We start from the raw sequence: 15537 nt of genomic DNA on the forward strand, positions 1-15537 counted from the left end.
GTATAATTTGCATCAGCTGTGTAGGTAAGTTGCAGATAAACACTTCCTCCTTCTTGTGTGTGCTGATACTATCCTTCTTGGAGAATCCAGACCATTTTCATTTTATTTTGCTGAATCTTCTTGATCATATATAATTCATACTTTAGTACATGTTTTCTGAGGTTTACACAGACTGCAGTTCTGATCATTCATTTCACTGTAATAATGAACGGATGTTCAGAATTATCAGTGTGGCAAAAAAAATACAAGTCAGCTTTATATCATCTTTCAGAATTATTCTTCTACAGCTGCCTGCTTTACAACAAAAATTGAGATTAATCCAAATGAGGGGGGGGGGGGGGTTGGAAGTAGTTGGTTAACACATCCTTGTATAGAGTTGCAACTTGAAGTATAATTCAAAATGAATTTATCTCGTGGCTGATCCTTTGTTCCTCTCTGGCACAATGCAAATGTTATTAATCTGGTTAAGCTTGTTGCCTGTATAATTAGGAATCATCATCCAGTGTATTGTTTTGAAAAACTAAAGCTGGGAAAGATGAAGCATCACTTGCCTTTTTATTTTTGCTGATCTAAGTGCATTAGATCACAAGATAGCTTTTGGACCCAATATAATATTTTTGAAATATCCATCAATCAAGAACCCACAGGGTTTAGAACCCACACAATTTTGTTAGGAGTATAACGCTGCTTGCTTTTGATTAAATGGACTGCCATCTGGGAAAAAAAAATTGGCCTTGTGAAATCCAGTTTCAACTAGGCACTACCAGACCTGCCCACCAAGTCAAATGGTGCATGTTAGAACAATTCAATCTTGTCTCCTTTTCCAAACCGATGTTGAATCGCTTGTGCATTATTTTCCTTCAGTAGAAGCAGGTTGCAAACTAAATGTCTAAGAATGGAATAAAGAAATATTGAGGGTTATACCAGAACTTCAAGCAAAATAGAGGAGTTGAATATTAAACTTCCATCAGTCTGCCTTCTGAACTGACTGTGTGCTCCATCTGCTTGCACTTACCTGGATCAGATGTAAAGATCTGAATTAAACCTTAACAATCCACAAAAAAGTATTACCTTCTGCTAAGCTGAGGCCTGTGAGTTTTGCAGAAAGCTGTTTAGAACACATTGTGATAGTACAGCTTCTATCACCAATGTGTCTATGTACAGATGGTAGTGTAGGATGACTGTGATTGGCTAAGAGTGTAGCCACACCTACTGGCAGGTCTTAAAGGATCGCTCCTAGCCAGACCAGGTCATTCTGGACTGGTCAACCTACTTGTGAAATGCTCTAGTCTTTTAGTTAATAAAAGCCTTGGTTTGGATCAACAAGTCTTTGGTTCTTTCGACGCGCACTACACACAAGAAATGTGAGTGGGAGTCATCCATCTCGTCTATTGAGCCTGCTTTGCCATTCAATAAAATCTTGGCTGATCTGGGTCCTGGACTCCACTCCACTTACCTGCCTATTCCCCAAAACCCTTAATTTCCCTATTCTACAAAAATCTTTCCACATATCTCATTAGTGAGGGCATCAAGGGATTATGGGGGAAAGGCCAAAAATGAGAACTAGTGTAGAGTAGATTTATGGAACAGACTTGATGGGCCTAGTGGCCTGGTTCTGTTCCTTTGTCTGTGATCTGTGATCATAAATACTTTTGGAGGACAACCGATTGACCTCTTTCAGAGTTCCTCCTCATCTTGATATTTAATGATTCTAAGTAATTTGTGTGAAAGAGGATATGCACATTCAAGTCGTAAAATGATTAAAATATTAAAAATTACAAAATAACTACCATTTTCCTCCTAAATCTTCAGTGCCGAGCTCCCCATTCAGGTCTGGTTGGCAGAGGATCATAGGCCCAGATTCCCCACCATAATGCTAAGGAATCCCATCTTAATCAGGGTCTGCTATTGAATTTCACATGGAGTCCAGTCATGGAAGGAAGTGACAAGAGTTATTGCCCTGGGGACTGCTGAATGTCAATGCTTCCCTTTGGAACCCCCGGCCAAATCCAATGTGATTTCTGCCATTTGGTATGTACATATGCAAATGAAAAGTTTTAAATTTTTATCATTGAAATTACATTTAAACTTTAAATGAAATTTAAAAAAAAAAACAACATTTGTAATCGATAAATTGAGGGATGGTGGGGAAGTTGGTGGAAAAATAGCATAACATATGGTATTGTGTTCTTGCTACGCGAGCATGGACAAGAACAACACGCACACCGAAAGCTTTGTAAAATGAGACTGGCTTTATTGCTCTGGCTGTCACACTTGTATGGGCCCCAGGCGCTGATGTCAGAGCCCAGTGTCACCGGAGCGCCAGTCTAGGATTGGCCAGCATTCCTGCCGGAGTTCTTCATCTTCCCGCCATGCGGAGGTTACCTGGGACAACGGCCAGTGTCATCCCCCAGGTAACCAAGTTCATCGGCCATTTTGTGGCTGGTCAGTATCTCTGCGCACAGGCTGCTATAGTATATTTTCAACCGCTCTTGTAGAGTTAAGTCATGTTCTTTAATCTACAGTTTTTTTTAAAACTGGCTGTTATTCAGAATTCAAACAATTGGCGAACTAATAGCTAGATACACCAATTGTAAATGTCTGGTTTTTTTTTTAACCTATCCACCATTTTTCTGCCAATCATGCTGGATAGGAGGGGCTTTACTGTGTAACGGTCATCATTTATCTGGCAATATGAAAATTAAATTCAATGTTCTTTATTAATGTTGGAAAGGAAGCAGACTTTTCATTTCCATTCAAATTAACTGCAGGCTACTTTCTTCAACAAATGGAATTAAAAACCATCCAATATATAACCATATACCTGTACATATTAAGCTTATAAAGAGATTAGAATTTGTGCTCTTTGACAAATGAAAGGTAAAACACTTGATTTAATTCCAAGGACATAATTTTTCAAAGGAACTTCCGGTAATGACAGCCATTGAGATATGAATGTTTAATGAGTAATTCATTGCACTGACAACTATTAATGGGTCCCATTTATCCTCAGGTTTCCTTAAGTATGAAATTTGGATAATTTGCTGCAGCTATTTAATTTCAAATCCATCTGTGATGGAAGGATTTGTGAGGTTAATTGGAGTAATTTTAATTTCTTCTGATTCTTGTTATTTGGTGGTGTGGGGAATTGTCCGTACATTAAGTGAGTTGAGCCTATCTGCTGTAATTAAACGGGCATATTTTAATTCAGCTGAATTTTTTTTAAAGAGTAATATGTTTCAGCTTCTGATAATAAGTCTGCCCAACTCAGCCAGGACTTTGTCAATCCTACCATTGCCTAGTAGTTGCATGTTTAATAACAGAACTGTTTACATTCTTCTTCTCCTTTTATTTGGGATAGAGACATCAGAGACGATCCTATGGGATTTCTGCCTATTTGAGCTGCTCACTGGTGGGATTTGGAATTATCTGTGGGTTGATTGCCCTGCAAAAGCAGCATGGATCAGCTCTCACAATGTCACAGCTTTGCATGCTTTGTCAATTTTTCACTTCCACTGTACTGAGGGATATATCCACAACACAAATGATAAAATAAAGCATGGGTGGGGATGATAAAGTAAATTTTCGAGGGCACAGCAAGAATGATGTTTGTTGGTGTAGTTGCAATTTGGACTGTACTCTTGTATTGCATCCTTGGTGATGGACAATATTTAAGAATGCATTCAATGAGTAAAGAGTAACAGCTTTTGGAATAAATAATGCAAGACCTGTGAAATATTGCTGGTAAAATGGACATTTGTGTTAACTACACACACAATGAAAAGATAATGCAATAAAATTAGAATGTGGTCAGTGTTGGAAAGAGATGATTTTTGTTTGAACTTGTATATCCAACAAACACATTGCAATTATTAGAGACTGGTCAAAAACTGATGTGTTTAATTCACTTGGCTCAATACTGTTGCAAAGATCCTGTTTTGTTCTAAAAACATTGAATGTTTCCAATCTGCAGCAATTGCATAGATCCTGAGCAGAGGACATGCTTTGCTTTTAAAAGTGACTTTGTGTGCCAGCTGCTACACAAATACTCATCAGTTTATCTAATTTCTGAATTAAATAGCTGCTAATTGCTTGGTAAAATGGGAGCAGCACTGACATAAATATATTTTTTAAAAGAAAAGTCCACTGAAATATTATGATATCAGATGTACAACTTGGCATTTTGAAAGATGTTGCATCTTTTGCTGTATTTTTACAGCTTAAATTGAACCATATTTGCACTCCTTTCAGGCAATGGAATCTATAAATTGATATTTAAAATGTCTAAATATTGTGAACAAATAACACAATGATCCTGACATCCAATACTCTGTCTGGTGATACGTTTGATAGATGTGTGGATGATGGCAGTGACTGACCTAAACCTGTTTCCATGCCCCAAATTTCTGACTCTTTTGGGTGAAAAATATTTTCACACCGATCTGCTAGTTTTTGGTCTATATCCCCTTGTTTTTAAAAAAAATCTTCAGCTAAAGAACAAAGGTCCTTTGTATTTTCTCCATCTAGGCCCTTAATAATTTTGTGCATCCATGTCCTTTTGAAGTCAAATAATTTGGGCCTCCCTGACAACCACATGAACATTTATGTCATTGGAATAATTCTTTATCATATTTCTTTTTCTAAATCATTAATATCTTAAAAGATGGATGAATTCTGTGCCTTCAAAATTCATCTGGTAACCATCTTTCAATCACAAAAGTACAGTACTTGTAATCATGATTCTTTGCTTCTTGTCATTGAACCAATTTTGGATCCAATTTCCATGGCCTCCTTTTTAGCCACAAGAAATTGTCAAAAGCATCATTGAAATACATGTGAACTACATTGAATGCATTGAAAATATAAAGAAAAATTGGAAATACGAAACAATTTATTAAAAAAATAATACAGATAATGCTGGAAACACTCAGCTCAGTACTTAAGGAATTAAAATTCTCTACAATTAATGGCCTAGCATTTTTGGACATCAGAACTGTCTACAAATTTGTTGTTCAATTCCATGATAATACTGTAATTTTCATTTTCTTATTCCATAATTAAGTCTATATATCCTCAGCTGGTGATCCTTCCAAAACCTATCCCTTCTTCTATTTGCATTTTCAATATAAACTATTCATCTCAGAAAGCATGGCATCTAGGGCTATTATGTTGTTATTCGCACTTCTGTACCAGTTGCTTCTCTCTGTGTTTCTGTGCCTTCCTTCAGCCCCTCTACCTCATGCAAAAAAAAAAAATTCTACAAGCATTAGGTCAAGATATTAGACCTGTTTAGAGCAACAGATGAGTGGAATTTGCCTTCTAGGCTATAGTCTTTTCAAATCGAAGTGTTTGTGAATGAAATGCCTCTTTAAAGAAAGAAGAAAGATTTGCCACGTTCATTGGAATCTTTTTCTCTGGTTAGTCATTCAAATTGGCTAATTGGTTGTTCATTTGCATTCAGTATACACTCGACATACAGCAAAACAAACTTAATTAGTTCAAATGTCAGGACCAGCGCCAGTGAGGCAGCCACCTAGGGCGCAGACCTCAGAAGGGTACTGTTGAAGAGAGATTCCATCAGTTCTGGCACCTCTGTCATGAATGACGTAGTTCTGACTTCTACGCTGTAAACGTGCATGTTAGTCTGGTAAGGAGCATCAGGCATTGCACCCACTGCTCAGCACATCCCCTGTCATCAACCCGGCCCTAGGGTGCAAAATAGTCTGGCAAATTTATAAATAGTTATTACATGATAAGATGATTTAAAAAGGAGCTTAAATATCAAGTTGATTGTTTGTGAACTGAATTAATATTTGGATCAACATTCCAAGCAAATCTGGCCTTTTTTTTTAAACAGCATATTGTGCAGAGAGGATTAGGGCAATGACTTGAACATTAATGGACTCACTATCAGTCGTGTGACACATGAACAGTCAAGATTCTCCATTATTGAAATTGCTAACAGAAGAAAATGTGTTCATATAGATGTGACACGGTAACAGATTGCTTTCAAACTTCAATAATCCTGAAAGCTGATTACCTATTTATTATAGGAATTGGGCTAAATAAGACTGAAGGGAATAATTTTAAGGCATATAAATCTAGAGACTATGAATAATAACTAAAGGAGTACTAATTAAGGAGGCCATCATATGGATAACTAGTTCACCTAACAGCATGGAAATCTCAAATTTCTCTCTTCTATGGTGGGAATACATAATAATAATAAAGACAGACTAATAGGGCATCTTGTTTAATGGTCAGTCTCGTATGTTACTTCTTGATAATGTCTCTGCCAAGACAAATGCATCCTGCAGATATCTTTAGTTCATCATCTGGATCCTGGAAAATGCTCCTGCTTGGAGGAATCACTTCTTGAAATGAGAATTATCCATCACATAAAAAAGATTTTATGGCATCATTTTCATTTGTCATTTTATTAATGTGGTGAATTAGGAGGAAAATAGTGATTCGATTTGTACATTTGCCCTTTAATTGCTGCTTAACTTAATGAACCATTCATACAGACTGCTGTTAGTGACCTACATAGCTCAGTCTTGAAAAACAGGTTTGCGAGTTTGTTCCTCACTGGCGTCTGAGGTGTGTGCTAAACAGGGTTGCGAGTTTGTTCCTCATTGGGGTCTCATTTCTGAGAGGTGTACTAAACAGGGTTGCGAGTTTGTTCCTCACTGGGGTCTGAGGTGTGTGCTAAACAGGGTTGCGAGTTTGTTCCTCACTGGGGTCTGAGGTGTGTGCTAAACAGGGTTGCGAGTTTGTTCCTCACTGGGGTCTGAGGTGTATGCTAAACAGGGTTGCGAGTTTGTTCCTCACTGGGGTCTGAGGTATGTGCTAAACAGGGTTGCGAGTTTGTTCCTCACTGGGGTCTGAGGTGTGTGCTAAACAGGGTTGCGAGTTTGTTCCTCACTGGGGTCTGAGAGGTGAGCTAAACAGGAAGTGATTCTCTGACTTCCTTACGGCAGACAAAAGTCGAGGAATTTTGTGTATTTGACGTATTATGTGGCAATAATAGAACTTTGCCTTTATTAATGTGTTAACTTTTTTGGTAGATTTTAGAATCAGAATTTGGTGTATTGTGGCAGCATTAGAGAGCAAATATTCTACAATGATGAATAATATTTTTTAAAGTGCATGAAAAGTAAGGCAGTGTTTGGTTCTTTGATTATTGAGGAATCTAATGGCAGCGGGGAAGAAGCTGTCCTTGTGCCACTGAGTGGCTCCTGTACCTCTTTCTCGATGATAGCAGAGTGAAGAGGGCATGGGTGGTGGGGGTCCTTGAGCATAGAGGCTGCTTTTTATTTTTTAAGACTCTCCTCTTTCAGGTGGCCAGAATACCTGACTGCAAAGCTGCCAATTCTACCCCAATGCAGCTGTCAGGTGGCCACCTGAAAGTGGAGAACCTGGCCAGGAGGAGCACTTGCCTCACCCTCCTCCTGTAGGTATATTCTCTGGCTCGGAGAATCCCCCGTTGCACCTGAAAGCAGCAGTGGGGCCATGGCCACAGTCCACAGGAGCCAGCGCTCGCTCAGACGCGGCATTCCTTCAGCCGGCACATTCAGGTGACAGAAAGGAGTCTTCTCTGCGCCCACGTGAACGTCCCAGCTGCACTCCCCTAGCCACGTCTGCTGGTACATTATCTGCGTCCGAGCACCTGAAAGCGGCTACTGCCTCTTGTAGATGTCCTTGACGGAGTGAACACTGGTGCCTGTGATGTCGCAGGTCGAGTTAACAACCCTCGAGTTGTTTTTTGCCCTGAGAGTTGGCACCTCCATACCAGACAGTGATACAACCAGACAGAATGCTCTCCACAGTACACCTGTAGAGGTTTTCAAGAGTCATTGACTTAAATACTCTTAGTAATGCAGCATTTTCAAAATAAATAAATTATTACAGATGTACACAGTACTTTCTCAAAGATCATCAAATCTAACCTTGTATGTTATTGTTGCCCCACCTGTACCCAGTTTGTGTTGAGTAGATCCAAATAGTTGTCTTTCAGCTCTGGTCAGCCACATAAGTTCTTCAGCTCTGACAAGACAAAATGAATGTGAAATTTGACTGAGAAAAATAAAAAGAAACAACATGCAAGATATTTCAAAAGCTAGATCTGCAAGGAGAAGAAAAATTTGATTGCAGGGATATGTAAAACAATGATACCTTGATCTTCTATTTCCATCTATGGGAGGAATATGTACAAAATGAATTGCTCAGGCCTAAAATGTTGGGTACCCTACATGTTCTATAGATTCTGCTCTGCCTGCTGAGTTTCTCCAGCGGTTTTGTGTATTGCAGTACAATCACAGCATCTGCAGACACTCCTGTTTAACTCCATGACCTATAATGGAACTTTGAAGAGATTATTGTTAAAATCTGAGCTCCATTTCAAACCTGGGACCTAAGAACATCAGCGCTGTCTGATCCATAGCTTTCTCATTATTGCCTATTATAACCAGCGTCTTTCCAGATCTCTTTGTTCCAGCCTGTTTAAACTGCAAATCAACTGGCTTCCCTGTGTCTCCGACAACCCGAGTGTTATGATTTTTCGGAAGGAACACCTGCTGTAGGACAAGACAGCTATGCCACTTTGCCCTGTTGCTCTACAAAAACAGTCCAGCCAAGCAATGAAAGTCATCAAATGTGTAACTGGTGTATTAGAGAATAAGACATGAGGGACTCAAACCGTAGGGTTGCAAAATGAATATCTTAACCTTTTAAAAGCTGTCATTTTCTGGTATCCTGAACTGGAAACTGAATGCAGATTTTTTTCCCTGCATTTTCTTTTAATCTCTGTGCTTCAAACACCAACCATAACCCCCCAGGGTCACATTATTTGCTTGTTCTTTTTTTATTCTACTACCCTACAATATATTTTCTTTCTTTACCCCCCCCCCACCCCATCGCTTTTATTGTTCAAAGTTTTATGTTGTAAATGTTTGTGCATCAGATGACTCATGTAGACATTTACCCTGCTTGATCAGCTTGTAAGGGTGCACAAGATGAGGATAAATTTTAATTCAATGGCATTATCCTCAGGGTTTTCTTTTTTATCACCACAATGTCCTATGGTTCCTCAAACAGCAGAGACCATTCCCCTGCTGTGGATATTGGCAGTTTGTTCTTTCTTGGAAGAAAGAATCCCAGGCAAGGCTGATCTTGTGTTAAATAAACGAACGTGCACTTTTCAGACAATGGATGTTAGTGAATAGGATGGCTTGCTTGAACAAATCCTTTTCATCTGGTGAGTGTGGTCCTTCATCAAGCACTGATTCATGCTTTGGCTGAATTGCATAGAGCAGAAATAACCATAGGTTGGAATTGATACCTCATCATGTATATGGGTCAGAATTGTGTTCAAATAACAAATGAACATATAACAGTGACATCGTGTATGTCCTATATTAACACACAGTCTGCTTTATCAATTTTTGTAATAAGTGTGCTTCCTCCCAGGAAATGCACACTTCGTGCAAGTTGAAGTCTCCAAATGAGGAGAATTTCCTGTTTCTTCCTGAGGTTCTCTTTCTCCAGCTGTAAGGGGAATTGGACAATTTTTGCTTATCGCGAAATCTTTGCTATACCGTAGACTGAAGGAGACTGTGTGTAATACCACATTTGTTGCTTTATTGCTTGAATCTTGAGTCTTTGTAGTGAAATTGCTAAGGGTGAATCCAAGTGCATTTGCAATCTGCTTCAAGTAGTAAACAGAAAATGATTTTCCTGCCTTTAGTGAACCAAGCATAAGCACTGCAGGTGATTCGTGATCTAAATCGCTATAGTACTCCAAAAATATTTACCACTATGCTTTATCTCAAAGCACAGACCTGTTTTATATTTCAGCCCCTTGGTTATTTAAATAAAATCTCCTCTGTTAGTATGTATTTTGTTCCTTCTATAGCTTGACACCCCTCAGGTATGTTTCACACTTCAGTGTCCTTTTCTGTTGTTTGATTTACAATTGATTTGAAGTGGTCCCAAGGAAAACACAATGGTGCATATTGTAGAGTGTTATTGATAATAAAACAACTGATAATGAATACAGCGGGATTGTCCATGACCATACACAGCTATTAGAATGGTCTGATTTTTCTGATACAAATGTTTTCATATCTCTAAATCGAGCACTGAAGTGCACTCGAGTTTGTCACAGCTGTACTCCGAAAATGAGGCTGTCTGTGCCTGCATGAAGCTAAACCCTGACAATAATAGGAGGATAATATGGAAGTAATACTCCCTAGTAGTGCTACGCCATGACCAGCTTGTATTGCCATTTGTCCATGTCAGTCGATGACAATGAGGAAAGACGTGCTGGTGATGGGAGGGTTTAGAGATTTATTGGAATGACACCATGAAAGGAAGGGTTAGCATGTGAAGAACTCTTGTCTGCTCTTGGCCTGTACTCGTTGGAGTACAAAAGAATGAGGGAGGACCTCAGAGGCATTTTGAATGCTGAAAGGCCTGGACAGTAGATGCTTCAAGGGTGTTTCCCATGGTCAGGGAATCTAGGACCAGAGGGAATAATTGCAGGATAAAAGGGTGTCAATTTAAAACCGAGACGTGGAAAAATGTCTTTAGTCAGAGGGTCTGTGGAAGCAAGGTTGTTGGGTGTATTTAAGGCAGAGATTGACAGGTATTTGATTAGTCAGGGCTGAATGGTAGGATGGGTCCGCTCAAGATTCATATGGCGGAGCAGTCTCAATAGGCCTACCTGCTCTATCTTGTGATAACTGGGCATAAATACCATACCTACCAGAATAGCTACAAGAGAGTTTGTTATTGCATCACCTTCTGTTTCGTTCACATCTATAAACATTAAATGAGGAATATTACTTCTCTTACCCAGATCCATATTGTTCCAAAAACACTCGGGTGCATTTGACTGGCGTCATCCAATTACTCTAAATGCTCTCCAACACTTTCTCAGGGGCAAGTAATTTTTAAAAGACACCATTGTTTTATCCAGTCGATAAGACGCAATGCATCTTGGCGCCTCACAGTTTGGCGAGCAGCAACCTCCTTTGAAGAAGACCGCAGAGCCCACCTCACTGACAAAAGGCAAAGGAGGAAAAACCCAACACCCAACCCCAACCAACCAATTTTCCCCTGCAACCGCTGCAATCGTGTCTGCCTGTCCTGCATCGGACTTGTCAGCCACAAACGAGCCTGCAGCTGACGTGGACTTTTTACCCCCTCCATAAATCTTCGTCCGCGAAGCCAAGCCAAAGAAGACAATATGATCAATTAGAGTTTGTACTGAAATCTTCCTATAGTAGATTATATTATTATTATTAGTGCATTACAAATTTAATTATTCTCTTTCTGCTATTTTCAGCTTTCAAACCTCTTTCTGCTCCACAGGAGCAGAGAATCCTGCTTAACTTTGTCGGCTTATACATTGAGTATAAGAATTGTTGCATTGTGCTGCCACAATACAAAATCATGGTGGAAATATACTTGGAGTATTGTGTCCAGTTCTGATCACCACACTCCAGGAAGGAATGGTAGCATTAGAAAGATCTCAGAAGATATTCGCCATGACATTGTATGGAATAGAATGGGTTTTTTTTTAATAAGAGATTGGATTGTCTGCGTTTTCTGACTGGAATTCTGAAGACAGACTCATGAGATTATAGAGGTTTGCTTAATTTTTTTTTAATTTAGAGATCCATCACAGTAACAGGCCCTTCACCACCCAAAATATACCCATGTGGTCAATTAGCCTTTTAACCCAGTATGTCTTTGTGATGTGGGAGGAAGCCAGAGCATCTGCAAACATGGGAAAGATGTACAAATTCTTACAGACCGCGTCAGATTCGAACCCATGTCTCTTGCACTGTAATAGCGTTGGGGTGACTGTGACACTATCTGTGACATTTATTGAGGATAGGGAGTTTTTTTCCCTCAAATTAGTTGGCCTAAAACTAGACGGAATGGATTTAAGGTGAAAGAGAAATTTAAAGGAGATCCAAGGAGCAAATTTTTCAGACTGAGCATAACAGTTATATTTAGTGAGCTTCCAGAAAAATGGTAAAGGCACGTTCATTTACAGCACTGAAAAGGCATTTGGACAGAAATAGGAAAGGAGTGCAGGCAAATGGGATCAGCCTCGACAGGTATCACGGTTGACATGGAGAAGTTGGGCCAATGGGCCCCTTTGTGCTGTACTGCTCAATGACTCTGACCAAATTTCTGGGACTATGTTGTTAGTACATTAAATGCAAAGGCATTTTATAATTTTGTATCAAAATAATTTTTGTATTTAAAGAATGTAAGGTACCACTTCTTTGAATACAGTAGTAGAATCAGTTTCCTCTGTTCTCCAAGATCTTACAGTCATTTGGATTTTGGAATGTGGAAAAAAAATTAATGAATAAATCTCAAGAACTGTTGGCTTGAATACAATGGACAACAATTTTTGTTTTCAAGAGGTTTACTTCCTGAAAAACAATTGGGATTATGATGGGCAACTTCAAGATGAACACAAAGGTAATTTCAGATTTGCTCTATCACATAGGAAGTTGGGGAAATATTAAATTAAGTTTGAATTCAGCATATTTATTCACATAATGATGCTGGCATGTTATTAGTTCAACTGACATAAAAATGTTTTGCCGCCAATTTTCATTCGTACTCAGCATCTCGTGTCAGCATCCACAATAGTCGGCCAGCATTGATGGATTCCAGTTACCTTGATGCTGCTTTTTCATGGTCGCAAAGTCTTGGTGAAACCTTTCACCATGTTTGTTACTGACTGCACCAAGATCAGCGGGGAAGAAGTCCAAGTGTGAATGCAGAAAATGAATTTTCAATGTTGTATGCTTGAAGCATTTTTTTTTAATGGCAGGGAATCACAAAGATCTTTTTTTTTTTAAAATAAAAGCTATGTGATGGCCAATATTTAAGGTGATTTTCCTGAACACCAGCTCAAAATCCATAAAATACACCAAAATGTCTTCAAGAAGTCTTCATTGCCCAATGATATCAAAATGCACTCACGGTAAAATTTTTGCAGAAGTGTCCTGTCCAAATTGCAACATGTTCATTTGCTTGAAGAATTCTGGAATCTTTCCATCTGTCCCCCATGTTATTTTATACATTATTTGATTTTGGAAACTGGGAGAACTCTGTAAAAGCTTACAAAGATAAATCCACTTGAAGTAATGCAGCTTGGCATATTGTTAGTTATTTTTGAAAGATCTCTGCCTGTTAGTTTAAATTACTGGCTAATTCTCTTTGGGATATTAATTAGTGTCATCCATCCTTCCTGCTGTCCATGGTAGTTTTCATTGTGCTCCTGATTGTTTTCTGTTACATTAAGTTTCAATAATCTGCGATTATCATTGATTAATCCCCTGCACCAGCCAACCTCAGAGAGGCACCTTTATCTATACATCTTCGATATGGTTTGTCCAGTGCATTGGATGACACAACTGTTACTGATTGTCTAGTCAGTTTACCAGTTTAGTTTAATTGTCCCTCATGGGACATAGAACAATAAGCACAGGGATAGCACCATCGGTCCACCACACCTGCACAACCAGTTTGCCAGTCTAAACTAATCCCACCTGTACGCCTCGGTTTTCTACCTATTCATGTGCCTCCTAGCAATTGCTATTGTATATGTTTCTAGCACCTAATGTGTTCTGGGCACCTACTACCCTCTTTTTTTCAAAAATCCAAAATAAATCTTGGTTCACATAGCTCCTTTAAATTTTTCCCCCCTCTTAAACCGAGTATTTCAGCTTTCCACCCTGGGGGGAAAAAAAACCTGACTATCCGCCCTGTTAATGCCTTGTATAATAAAAATATACTTATTACAAGCACCCCTCTCTCCTTACCCTTGAACAATTCAGCAAAAAACATTTCAAGTTTTTCCAACTTCCTTTTGCCGATAAACCAATCCAGACGGCATTCTGGTGAACCTCCTATGCACCCACTCCAAAAACTCTGCATCCTGCCTAGAATGTGGCAACACAAATTAATCAAAACATTCCATAAACATGCCTGACTAATGATTTGTACATCTGCAACGTAACTTCCCAACCTTTTATTCTTGATTATCCTGAGTAATGAAGGCAAAGCCTTCTTTACCACCCTATTCACACATGTTTCCACATTCAGCGAGGTGTGGAATTGCACCCTAAGATCCCTATAGACATCAATGTTCCCAAGGGCCTCCTATTCATATCTACCTATGACCTCTTGCCTGTGGCCCCCCCCCCCCCATCATTTTATTCTGCCATTTGCCTGCTTTTTGATTATACCTTGATGAGCAACTTGAGCCCGAAATGTTGGTCACGTATCTTTGCTACATAAAGAATGTTACGTCACTTGCTGAATTTCTCTAGCATTTTTGTGTAACTTACAATTTCAGCATCTGCAGATTTTCTTGTTTAACCCCTAATGTTCCTAAGGGGTCCTGTCATTTACTGTATTCTTTCTTCTTGCATTCTACCTTCCAAAGTCCAACATCTTGTTCTTCTCTGGATTAAGTACCATCTGCCATTTGTCCAACCAAATTTCCAAAGCATCTATGTCCCACTGTATCATTTGATAACCTCACTCACCTTGCACAACTCCATCAACTGTCAAGTCATCTGCAACGTACTCTTCAAACCATCAACATTTGACAACCAGATCATTTGTATATTCAACAAAAACAGTAGTCCTACCACTGAACCGCGAAACACCACTGGTTATAGTCTAGGTCAGACAAAAGCACCCCCCTTTCCTTCTACTCTCCATCTTCTTTGACCAAGCTAATTTTGTATCCACATTACTAGCTCACCATGGGTCCTTAATTTTCTGAACCAACCTATCATTAGGATCTTGTCAAATCTTTTACTAAAGACCATGTAGACAATATCTACTGTCCTACTCTCATAAGTCATCTTCATAATCTCCGCAAAACACTTAAATTTGTTTGACAGGATTTCCCACCCGCAAAGATGTGCTGACCTTCCCCATAAGTTCATTGCAAATGTGAGTATATCATGTCCCTATTAATCTCCCCACCACAGATATAAGGCTCGCCAATCGATGTTCCTCATTTGTCCCTGCTGCAACTTTTTTTTATATAAAAAAAAACACAATTGGCTGTTTTCTAATCCTCTGGGACATTGAATGCAGCTAAAGAGGTTACAAATATCTCCGTCAAGAACATAGCAATATGCTCCCTTCCCTCAGTATTCGGTGATAGATTTCAGCAGGCTCCAGAGACTTATCTTAATGTTTCTCCATAAACATAACACTTCGTCCTTATTCACATTGACATGCCCTCCAATATAAGTATACTCATTAAAGACCTTGAATACTTCCTCTGGGTTCCCCCCCCCCCAAATTCTCTCCATTGTCCTTGAGTGGACTTACCCTTTCTAATAAATATCTAAAGTGTATTAGAATAATTATACTTAGTCCTAGTTTATATCTCGATGTAGCAAAGGAGGCCATTCCATCAATCAAACCAATGTCAGATCTCAGATCAATTGCTTCAATCCCATTCCACACACTCATGCTCTCTTG

General features: G+C 39.1%; 1 long non-coding RNA gene across 5 annotated transcripts in view; it reads right to left on the reverse strand.

The window, feature by feature from the left end:
- Positions 1 to 318: 318 nt before the first annotated feature.
- The window catches only part of LOC138759331 (uncharacterized), a 186920-nt gene continuing 171701 nt past the window's right edge, over positions 319 to 15537 (reverse strand). For 3 of the 5 annotated variants that reach the window (XR_011354774.1, XR_011354760.1, XR_011354773.1), the window contains 2 exons: positions 7950 to 8046; positions 4874 to 7834 (listed from right to left, as the gene is read on the reverse strand). This is a non-coding gene — a long non-coding RNA (uncharacterized lncRNA). Of the gene's footprint in view, positions 890 to 4873; positions 7835 to 7949; positions 8047 to 15537 lie in introns of those variants that run through there. The other 2 variants (XR_011354764.1, XR_011354766.1) reach the window with 2 other exon arrangements.

Source organism: Narcine bancroftii, chromosome 3, assembly GCF_036971445.1.
Source record: "Narcine bancroftii isolate sNarBan1 chromosome 3, sNarBan1.hap1, whole genome shotgun sequence".
NCBI lineage: Eukaryota > Metazoa > Chordata > Chondrichthyes > Torpediniformes > Narcinidae > Narcine > Narcine bancroftii.